Raw genomic sequence first — 12587 nt, forward strand, 5'->3', positions numbered from 1 at the left:
AGATTAGTGAATGGAAGATTATCTGAGATTGGAGAATAAATAAAGCATTCAAAGTATTACAGTAATTCCCAGCTTCATCATGTGAAGATGCTCTATGACAGTGGGCTTTTCATTTTCTTCATTTTACATGTTTTTCTCCTTTCCTGTTTCTGACAAGTGTTAATAAAAGGTATGGGGTCGACTGTCTGTCTCTGCCCCCACACACGCTCAGGATGGTTCTTGCACGCTGGGCTTCAAAAGATGAGTCTGGACGCTAGGTTTTTTCGGTCTTCAGAATTGCTTATTATCTCTTATCTGTAAAGTCCTTTCTCTGCCCGAAGGATCTGGCCAGCACGGCAGCCAAAGGCACACTCTGCCCACCCCCAAGGCGGCCGCATCTTTTATAACAAAAACTACGTATATCATATTTACCTTTTGTCCCCAATACCTATCATCTTCGTCACTAACTACACCCTCATCCCAGACCAGTCCCCAAATGCCAACACCACTCCAGAAGATGGAAGACAGGAAGAAGAAAGAAGAGCCTGGTGGCACGCCCTGATTCCTCCATCTTGTCTCTACAACCCCCCTGTACCAAAACCCCAAAATTTGTGATTCACCCTATAATGATATCTTCCCTTCACCATTTACACTCGAGTAATTCTCACAGGTTCCATTTCTTCATACATCGGTGGCACATCTCTAGATGGATCAAAATCAAGCCACCAAGTGCTTTTGGCAACATTCCAGGACTCCCGAGCCCCCCAAGGGTTCTCTCGGTAGCTCCGGACATCAGGAGTGATGTGCTGAGCTCCCACAAAAAGGTAGCTCCTCAGAGGTTATAACTTGATGTACAATTGATAAGGAATAATCCTGCTGTATATGATATGCTCTGACACAATGGTTAGTGCTCCCCTTCAATCCACTGTTAGGTATTTTGGTGTTTACGCTGCTATTCAGCAAAAGTATTTATTTTCTATGATGCTCTTTAGAATTGCAAAGTGCTCAAATATCTCAATAGCAGTTGTTATGAAAAAGGTTTTGTTTTATTCTCAATCATAATTATCATTCATTTCTCATCTTCACTTATCCATTTTACTTTAAATTTCAACTTTGGAGTTAGTGTCTGCTGCTCCAGACTGCATCATGCTGTGTCCCGAAGCCAAGTGATTCCAATGAGACACTGTTGCATAAACAGAGAGCTGCCATGCTAGAGGGAATACCAGCCAGCTGGATATGGCTTTTTTAAACCTTTTAAACATTGGCCGGGGAAAAAATTATAACTATGTCTTGCATGGTTCACCAACAGGAAAGCATACAGCAGGCAGAAATTGCGGTCAGAAATTTGACATGTCTCTGTTGCTGTTTTCGCGCGTGTCAGCAGGTGGCGATGGAAGGCAGTGTAGGAGCTGGGAGAAAGTCACACATGAAGAGAAATGGAAAAAAAAAAATGCTTGGAAAGAATGTGCTTGCTTTTTGTGCTGCTTGAGACTTTGTTCTTCGGACCATCTTTAGGCTAGGTTATAAAATTAGTTTTAGGTCTATTTTATTAGCAAATTGTTCCTTTTGTCTTTTGCGGCCCATGACTAACATATGTCAAATGCAAATCATTGTCCCAGATGCAGTGGTTTTGTTACAAATATTAAAATAAACGATATGCAGGCAACCTGGGTGAAAGATGAGAGTTGTGAACAGAATAGTTAAAGTAATAGGGACAGTGAAATCATTCCCCTGATGCCAGGGGGAAGAAAACCACCACCAGAATTCATTCCCAGACTAAGGAAGGATTTACACAGTAAAAAAAACAGAGTAGCGGTGCCATCTAGGGATTAATTTTCTTAGTGCTCTGTCACTATTCTTCCTCTGGGTGTGGGCAGCATGTAAAAAATGAGCAATGCTTTTAAAGTAATTTTGCCAGTAAGTAACACTCCTGCCTTATGTGCTGTTTTGAAATGATATATGCTGGAAAGCATCAGCTCCATTTAGGAGAGGATTGAAGCACTTAATTTCTTCTAAATCTTGTCTTTTTCTCTCTTTTTTTTTTGGCCAGAAGCATCTCAGGAAGTCACTAAGTAGGAGCAGTAGAATTTAGGATGCTGTTGGCACAACAATTATGCAATTGAGGAATATTTTCCTTTCAAATATACCTTTTCACTGCTGTTCCACTGTAAACCTTGAGCAGAAACTCCCGGCAGTGGTCCCACTCTCTTCAAACTTTGTATGAGGTTAATGGAAATTAATCAAAAAAGAGAAAAATAGGTCAAGTCTTTCTTCTTTTTGTTTGTTTGTTTTAAGATCAGTGGTATTACATGGGTGTATTCTGTTCAGTGGCAGGAGTGTGATCGTGGCAAACACAGAGGTGAGAATTGAGTGTTGTCTAAGTTTAATGGCAGGAATATAAATGTATATATCATAGGATTTTGTTGTTTGGGGTTTTTTTCAGATGAAATTATGAATGGAGCCATGAAATATATTGTCCTATGTGATATAAAACATAAGTAATTTATGATTGCTATCAATTAATACCTGAAAAAGTAATTTTATATTTTTTATACTGAAATTCATTATATTTTGCTGTAGTTGTTTATGTGCTTTATTTGCTTGAAGTGCATTGTTTACAAATGAAGTATATTTCGTGTGGAGATTGTGGCTTGCTCCCTAATCAGTTCAAGCCTGACAGTGCACCTGGTTGCCTTCTTTTATCTCCTGTTTTTCAAATGGTGAAAGTCTCAAAGGATAGAACACAACAAGTGGGCTTTACTGAGAAATAAGAGGTGATTTTTTTTGTTCTGTAATTTGAGTAGCTCTGCATTGGCCCAGCAAATAATCCTAAGCACTTTATTGTGTCAGCAGTTTTAGCCTCATGCAGCCTCAGATACTCATTCTTGGAGTGTGTCAGCCAACAAACATCAAACTGCCACCACTTTCCATAAGGAAAGGAGTTCTCAAAAATAAAGACAAGAGTTTGTACAACCTGATAAAGGAACCATTCTTATATGCAGTTAATTTTCTCCCAGTAAAGAGAATTGTCTTCCACTTTCCTGGGATAAAGAATTTAAAATTAATAGTTTTTAGTAATACTTAACTTCCCCTCCCCTCCATTTTATTTTTTTCTGACCTCCATTTTCTGTGGAGTTTTTCTAGACTCTTACAAAAGGTCAGCAGCTGGCCAAAATGCTGTTGGATACCTATAGATGGTCACAGCCTGACACTTCATGTCACTTGTTTTGCTAAGATAGCCTCTTTGTTATTTGTCAACACATGCATGCTGCAAAGCATTGGAGACAAAAGTAATGCAGAAATAATTTTTTTCTGAATATTTTTTAGTTTTGTTTTCCTGGATGGTTGGGGGTGCTATGGAAAGTCTGACACAAACATCTATTTAGAAATCAAGACTTTTTTTGAAGAGATATGAAGATGACGAAGCTATTAAGGGAAGATAAAGAAATATTAGACATCTATAATTAAAGTAAAATAATGCAGACTTTTAAAGAAGCTTTCTAATTTAAAGTTCTTTAGCAAAAAAAAAAAATTGTTATATGCAAGCTTTTTTAGGGATTAATTCTAGTAAGTACTTGAAGGACTGTGTATCAGCTTTCAACTAATATATCAATTACTTTGTCATATTTTGAAGGGAACTAAATACACCAATTCTTACCCCATATCTTATACTTTAAAGAATTGTTAAAAACCCAGCTGCACATTAACCACCCTTCTCATGAAACACGTGTAATCTACTTTAGCACTCTTGACCTTATCATATGGTAATTTTCTAGCTTTTAAGAAGTAATTTTTGAGATTTTCAGAGGTACTCCCAGTTTCTTCCTAAGGTGCTTTTGCTGTCTTAAGTAGTCTTTAAATGATTTACTTCTAGTACTTTCCTTTTATATTTTATATGTTGATTGCTTGCTGAACTCTTGCCTTGATGTATGAATAGTAAACGAAGATATAAAAAGCTTTAAACTCAATTTGAATCAGCTTCTAAAGTCAGACTATTTCATCTGGTAAATACAAGTTTCCTTATCTTTACTGCTACATAAATTAAAGACAAGAGTTAATGAGAATAAAAATAACTCATACTTTACTACTTAACATAGATTGAGAAGGCTTTGCATTGCCAATGATTTCATTGAAGATTATTCTTCAGTTTATTTGGATGGTTTATATATGAACCTTTTTCTAGAAAGACAGAAAATGTCTATTTCTTTTCTATGCTCTACCAACCTTATGAGCTTTGTGCTTGTTTTTAAGGTTTTGAAAAAATTGGAAGAAGGCATCTCAGGCTTTAAAAATTAGAACATAAATTATAGCAAAACATTCACTGAGTTGATTCATATTTAGAACCTTTTACATATTTAAAAGCTATTATTACTGCTTTCTTTAAAGCCTCTCTATATACAATGTACAATATGTACAACTTGATCTCTTACATTGGATAGCAATATTTTCAATAAGCCCGGTTAGTTCCATGGCAGCATTCTCAGTGAGGCCAATTAGAACCTTATATTCATAAAAATTATATAGGTTGAAAAGGACCTATGGCTGTTGTTCAGAAGAAAGAGTTAAAAGCCGGAGGATGGTAGATTGTCTTAAGTGACCTTGCAGCTGGGGAAGCTGAGATCTGGAGAATAAAGTGAAGAAAACCCCATCTATCATGCCTACTGTTGTTTATCGTCTGTGTTTTGAGAAGTGGAATCTCTGTCTAGAGATAACATGGGTGCTTGAACAGACTTGGATGCACTCTCACAGACGTGCTTGAGCTCCCTGTCTTGGGAGAGAGACCAAAGCTCAGAGCTCATAAAAAGCACAGGGAGATCACAGCCTGGTGCTACACCAGGTGTGTGTGGACCCTTGATAAATGGGTGCAGACAGCAGCCCCACCTGGGATGTGTTCTGGGATGGACTGAGCCTGACAGGGTCTCTGGTCCTGCCTGTGCCCCTCTGCCTGGGGCTTGCTCTGGGATCCTTTAGGTAGTGAGGGTATTGAAATGTACTGTTTGCATTTCAGCAGGGGTTTGTGGTTGCTCTGGCTGCCTGCCTATTTCAACTCACAGGGGTGCCATGTGAGTAGCCCCATGCTCCTAGTTGGGCCAGTTAGGTCAAGCTGTTCAAGGCTTTGCACTGTTGGATTTTTGAGTGTCTGCAGGGGTAGATGCAGCACAGTAATCTTCTAGCTCCATGTGCAACTGTTCTCTCTGTGAATAAGCTCTTTCCTTTATTGAGTTAAAATTTCCCATATTCTAACATGTGTCCATTGCCTCTCTATGCGTTTTAGAGCTGTTTCACTTAATCTTAACTATGTAGTTGTAAACATCAATAGGCTTTCTCCTTGGATTTCCTTTAAGTTTGAACAACCTTGTTTCTCTCAGCTTCTTTGCTCTTGACTGTCTTGGTAGCTTTTGGTTGCACTTCCTCCATTATGTCTATCTTATCCTGGAGACTCCAAAACTGGTTCTAGTGCATGTTTAATCATGAGCATTAAGAGAGCAAGTTTATTTAAAAAATAAACAAACAAAAACGTCATTGCTTAAAATGACCACAGAAAGCAAGAACCACTCTTGTGCTCTAAATAGCATTTGGTAAACACTAATTAATTACAATAAGTGATGCTTTGGTAAGATTAGGACTTCTGTAGGGGAAGGGTGTTTGGAATATTACCTGGTGCAGATTTAAGATTACTTCGACCATTTTAACACAGGTAATGAGAAAGTTTAGGAAGATTAGAAAGTTTTGCTATAGAGTATACTTTTCATCCCCTTTTCATTTAGTTTCAACTTCCAGCCACTGAAATTTATAGTTTTGTGTCTTCCTTTTAATACGAGAGTTCTCGACTATTTCAGTGTTTTGATATTTGTAAAAATCTTCTTGAATTGTCCACTATGAATCGAATTGTCCAAGAACTTCAAAAGCCTTTTTAAAAGTGTAGTTTAATTTTGTTACCAAAGAAGTCAAATTGAAATAGAATTTGAGGTGACCAATAAAAGATTTCAATCAATATATAATTATTACTCAGTATTTATAGGTAACTAATGTTAAGAAATTGGCAGGTATGCCTTGCAGAGGTCGCATTCATAATTTCAGTTACTAATTACAATATTACTCTCCAGCCTGTTCCTGTGCCAAATAATTATGATTGCTCTGAGTTCCTCCATCTAAAATGTATCCTACTCCCAAAGACTTCTGAATAATATCCTTCTATCCATGTCGTTAAATCACTCATGATAATCCATCCTCCCAAACACTGCCATTTCCATTTCTGATGGGTATGGCAAATGTGGTTTTTGCCCCACATGTAGCCCTTTGCAATGCTTTGTTCTTCCACCTGGCTGTTTCTCACTTTACATCTCTGGCTCATCAGTTGGCTTCTACTTGCAGCTGATCTCCCCTTCATCATTATTCACATCGTGGCATCTGTGCACACACCTGATTGTTCTATGGTCTACTTGTTGCTTTTCTTTGTTTTCCTTTAAGGCATTTTCTCACTCAACACAGATACTTGGAAGGAGTTTTCTGTAAATATCCTCAGCTTCTTTATTGTATTTCTTAAATGCCCCTTTCAAAACTTGCTTTTGGGATGTTTGAAGAAAGACAGTAGCTGTTAAGTTTGTGTCTCATAAAACCTATAGCTCTTGGTTATGAAACAGATCTCCTCTTCCTCCTAACCTGATCCAAGAGCTACACATCCTAAACAACAGCTGAGTCAGAGTATTTGGAGTGTCTAACTGCTTCAAGGAATTACACTTGAGAACAGAATAAAACTACTAGAAAGAACAATTTGGGAACAGCTCCATGCACCTTTCTTTGGAGGAAGTGTATATTTTACCTATCAACTAGATGGGAAATCATAGTAGACCACCTGTCTAAATGAGGTGCTAAAGGTATGATGTGTTCTCCAGTGTTAGTACTGATATTTGTAATGTTTTTTGTTTTGTTACGGATCTCTCAGCGTTATGCTCAGTCAATTCTTACAGTGCAACAAGGAGAAATTTAGTCATCCTGCCCATCTGATTTACTTGACTTGCTCATTAAATTTGAGAGAATGCTGTAGGATAGCCTGGTGTCTAGTGCAAAACTGTGTACAGGAAAAGTGTACATATAGTCCTAGATAGCATAAGAAACATTAGTGAAAGATGGAAAAGAAAATTAGTCAAACCATAAAAGTGAATGTAGGAGCTTTTAGAACTCAAAGATAAAGTCACTTACAGATGGAGAGTTAAAAACAAAAGAAGTGAAATACACAGCTCATTCTAACTATGGAGCAATATGTAAAAAATAGAAAAATATGTAAAGAATGGCCTTATTTCAAGTATTGCTCATGTGGAACAGCTGTAGCTCAGTGTTCTTTGAAGGTCTGAGTAAAATTTTTGCATGAAGTCTCAAAGAATAGAAACGAATGAACTGCAAAAGTTCATGCTTTCTTTTAATCTGATGTATTTCAACAGAGGTAAAGAAAGGTGCTACCTACATAGTTCTTTCTTGTTTTCATTTTGAACTGACACTCATATTTAATGTTGTATTATGATGCAATAGGCTTAACAGAATTTGATTCAAGCAATTCATTGAAGCTATAATCTGTTTTATGGCTGCATCCTCTTGACCATAAAGGCTCAAGAAACAGGTATTAGGTCCAATGAGTCTTGCAGGTATCAGTGTCATGAAAATTCTTCAGTGTAGTTTTGCTCAGTTTTTGGAGATTGGACATTACCCCACTGCAGTGGCAATTTTCCCTTAGAGACACTACCTGCTAAGTGCTCTGGATGTAGGACTTGCAGTGTATTTCAAACTGTTTTCTCATCTTTTTTTTTAAACTTTTATAAAATTATATTGCAAAACAAGCATCTAAATACTACTTCAGATAAAAAAAATTATCTCATGTCCTTCAGATCCCTGGATCTTCCCCATAAGCATGGAGCTTTTGTTGTTTGTTTTTGTTCTGTATGTATGAAATGTATCATTCACTTTCAAAATAAAGAAACCAAAGAGTGCCAGAACCCTCATCACCTCCAAAATCAGTTATCACATTTAGCCAAGCACAATAAAAGATACTCAAATTATTTGCATTTATTAGGGGCACTTGTAGACAAATGCTGCTCCACAGTTGATCAAAATTAATTGAAATTTGTCTATGAATAAAACTAGAACTTCCACTTTTATTGCATATGAATTATGAGTTTTTAGCAATTAAAATCTGAAAAGATAGAACTAGAAAATGTTCTTAATAAGTTTAGAAGTTTTTTTAGAAAATACTAATGAACAGTCCCCTCTTTTTACTAAACTACAATTTGTCATTTTACAATTTGATTAAATGTTTCTGATATTTGCTGAAGTCTAACAAAGTAGGGTTTCCTTTACTACATTTACTAAATCTGGTCTTGTTCTTCCAAAGTAGTTCTAGCTATGAGCTTACCATAATGCAGGACCAGTGTTCCAGAAATCATACTGTCTCAAAATGTTTAAGATCATTCTGGGAACCAATGTGTGACTTCTGAGATCACCTAAAACCTTGCAAATCCTTTTTCGCCTAAGATTCCTTGCTGGCTCTTTCTTTTTGTACTGATGTTGCTCTCCTGAAGTATAGAAATCTTCATATTTATATAGTTATTTATTGCTAATTATCAGTCTGTCATATCTTCATATTTATATAGTTATTTTTTGCTAATTATCAATCTGTCATTTCTGCTATTCATACCTCATGGATGTGCAAGATCGTGTACTGTTCTGGATCATCAACTCTTCATTGGTGTAGCATGGCTTCAAGCGTTTCTAGTCTTACTGTAGGTGTATTTCCAGGGAGTAAATACAAAAAGCTAGGCCCTAAAGTTTGGCAGGGGTTTATGCCTAGTTTTGTTGCTGAGTAGGTTCTCCATTCTCTAATGGTTGTTTGTGTGGGTGTTTGTGTGCAGCTGAGAGTTGTAGGTCACAAGAAAGGGATAGGAGGAGCTTTTGGGTTAATGCAAGCTCAGGTTGCAGGGTCTGGTGAAACCCTCTCAAGCTACAGGCTGAGCTCTACTTCCCAATCCATTTTGGCTCTTCACTGTAACACTGTTCCATCTGTGCTGTTTGCGTAGCTGGCGTTCTTCTTCTGCTTTCCCCTTCAGAACTCCTCATTCCATCCATAAAAATGCTTTTTAAATTGTGTTTAGGAGTGACAGCTGTAGCATACCTTCGTCTACTTTTTGAGAAAAACACCTATAAGTGAGGAACTTAACTCATGCTCACAGGAACCCCATCTGAGTTTTCCAGTTGAATAAAAAAAAAATGAAGGAAAAAAAAAAGTTACTACTCTACTTCAAAGACACTGAAAATTTTTCATTTTGTGCAGCAAACATGCTGGAAATGTCTGTAGTTTCAGCAGGAAAGCTAACTTACACAGACTACTGTTGCAAGATATTTGCAAATAATGCATTTAATTCCAAGAAATAGCATGGGTTATTGACCACTCAATATTATTAAATCCATGACTCTGTCTTTACCATTTTTTTCAATTAGAAGAGGATTTTATAAAATGTTGAGTGGTGTTTCAGAGAATATAGAAATCTGTAGCTGCTGTTGCAGAGTTAAAAGAAAGAGGCTGATGTGCCCTAAAAGAGCAGCTTACAAGAGGAGCGGAATCATTGGTGATTTTTATTTCTTTTCAAAAGGCAAAATGTTATTTCCTGACCAACTCTTAACAGGAATTTTATAAAAGAAGCAGAAGCATTGTGCATGTCCACTGGTAGTTCACTTACAGAAACACCATGTTTTGCAGCCCTTTGTTACTGTATTGTTATTGTCCACAGAAGTCCCTGACAGCCACTCACACAAAAAGCGTGACAATACAAAGGAGGAAATAAAGAAAGAAATAGCTGTATTAAATTTGTCTAGCCTTTAAATAAAGTTGCTATTTTCCCCACAATCTGTCAGAAAGTAATTGTTTTGCTATCTAGCTGTAGCAAATTTTAACAGCAAGAAACTCGTTATTTAAAGGGCTTTTAAATTTCATATTTTATCTCATTCAACAGTAATCTTTCAAATTCTGTTCCTTTATTCTGCTAACACCGCTGGCTAAATTGCTAGCAGTGTATTATTTCTCATTGGGGTTGATGTTCAATGCTGAAGAAAGCTGTAGTTCCACCATGCTCAGTTTTTCGTTTTCTGGCATTCTTAGTGTAATATTCTTGAATATGGTTCACATAAATTGTCTCGGAGAGCTGAGCCTTTCTGTGAAGGAGGGAGGGAAATAAAGGGCTCTGTGTTTTAGGCAGAGGGCTATGTTGAAAAGCTAACTCTCCAGCACTCAACTTTGAAAATTTCAGGATTTTTTTGTTGTTGTTGTGTTTTGGTTTTGTGGTTTCTTGAGTTTTGGGCTTTTTTTTTAATTTTTTTTTTTTTTTTTGTGGGGGGCGTTGTTTTTTTTTTTTTTTTTTGTGTGTGTGTGTGTTTTGTTTTTGGTTTGGTTTTTTAAAGTCTATGTATATCTTTCCTGGGAGTTCCAGATTCTTCTGGAGTAAAATTACAGATGGAAAAACTGTGGACATGTGGCACATATCTGAGGCAATACACCACTTTCTTCCTCCATAGGTGATAACAAGACAATAACTATCATTAAACCTCTTATACTTGCAAATTCTAAAATAAGTAATACTCTTCTATGCCATATGTACAGTGGTATACATATTTATGTTCACCTGGAAGAAAGTTTTAATAAAGCTATAATTTAATGTGGTGTGATCTGTCGAGTGATGAAAAGCATAAACATTGCTCTCTTGGCTAAATATGTGAAAGTATTTTTATGAGTTTATGCACTTATAAAACCAACTTATTCACACATACATCTATCCTATACACTACCTATTTTGCTGAGGTTTAGAATCAGTATATCTTAAAAAAAAAAATCCCTGATTTCTAGGTTAGGTCTCAGAACTATTAGAATTATATAGAGCTAAGTAAATGACTTTTACTATTTGTAAGTTTTTCTTAATTACTTTTCGCTTCTGCTGAGGCCAAATTCCTTTGTCTAAACAGTAAGGTTTTTGGCACAATTTTACACACCGTTCTACAGTTATCCTATTTTTGAAACAATTAAATAACCTCATGGTATCTGTAATATGTTTCTCAATAAATATTCACATGACGAAGGATAACATATGAAAAAAACTTGAAGTATTTCAGCTTTGCTTTTTTTTTTTATTCAATACAGTTGTACCTTGTCTGTATTTTCAATGTCATCAATGTGCACTTATAATGAAGACTAAAATCTGTCCAAGCCACTGAATCTGTATTAAGAAAAAATTTTACCATGGTTAAAGATTAGAAAGATTTGGGTTTTTCTTTAGACATTGGGGGTTTAGTTATTTCCCTTTTCAAACCCATACCTTTTTCATCATTGGCTATGGATTACTGTCTCTGTAACAAGACTTGTATTAAGATTTCAACCTCTTCTTCCTCCCTGTTGGAAGAATTCTTTTAAGTACTTGATATTAGCTCCCCAAAAACTGAATAAGGTTCTGAAATGTGCTTCTCATGAGTATAAAAGGGCCTTTTTCAGCTGGCAGTATGTAGAATTCAGTTCCTTGGAGTTTTTCTTCTTTTACATGAAATCAAAATCTGAAATTAGGTGCTTTATGTGGGGAATTCTGTACTGAATTTTTTCCTGGTAAATACACTTTTAACAAATCACCTATTTTGCAGAAGGGGCTGACCTACCAGACTTTGGGTCGGAAGGGGGCAGAAGAGACTAAGTGAAGTTCTGAGATAACATTTACAACCAAAATTGGAGAAATTTATATTCTAGAACAACATCATCATGAGGTTTAAAACTATTAATCAAAAATTGTAACCTTGTACTTTTTCTTCGTGGGCCAGGAACATAGTTAACATGCTATAGCCTTTGTATGGCAAATTAGATACAGTTGCTGAAAAAAACAGTTTTTATCCAGATTTATCACAGAGATCTGCAGGAGTTTATTTGTCAACTTAATTAGAGGAAAAAAAGCCCTAAATTATAAGTAAGGAATAATTTACTTACACGTTAACCTTGCTAGGATGTACATTCTGGTAATGTTTAGCTGCTCTGCTGGGTCATTGTTCATATAGTTTATTCTTAGACAGTTTATGTTTTGAACATGCATGTGTAATGTAGCTATGAAACCTTAGGCAAAATCTGCTGCAGTATCATCCCTTCAAGGTGACTTTCTTTCACGCTTTGGTGCTTCTTACATTTCCATTCGTCTGTGTGCCATATCTCGCTTCATATCCAGCTGGATTACACAGAAATTGATCGTGATTTTTAAGATAGAGCCAAAACTCCCAGGAGATCATCTTTATGCAAATCACATACTCGAGAGGAGTGAATAGATGCTTAGAATAAAGGAAAAGTGGATAATTACCTGTTGGGTGGTAAATAATCATATGCCTAAAAGAAGACAGAAAAATAAGCACTGTGTGTGCTTGTCTTTGATATTTTTGCCTTTGATAAAATTTAGGATTCTTGGTATAGTGCTTAATATTTAGAGAAAAGATGTCATTTTACAGACAGAAGAATTTAATTTAGTTATATTTTCCTTGCTCTATTGCACATCCTTCATTTGTTTCTCAATCTGTTTGTATATTATATCTCTGTAAAAATG

The sequence above is a fragment of the Haemorhous mexicanus genome, chromosome 4, assembly GCF_027477595.1.
Source record: "Haemorhous mexicanus isolate bHaeMex1 chromosome 4, bHaeMex1.pri, whole genome shotgun sequence".
NCBI classification, from domain to species: domain Eukaryota; kingdom Metazoa; phylum Chordata; class Aves; order Passeriformes; family Fringillidae; genus Haemorhous; species Haemorhous mexicanus.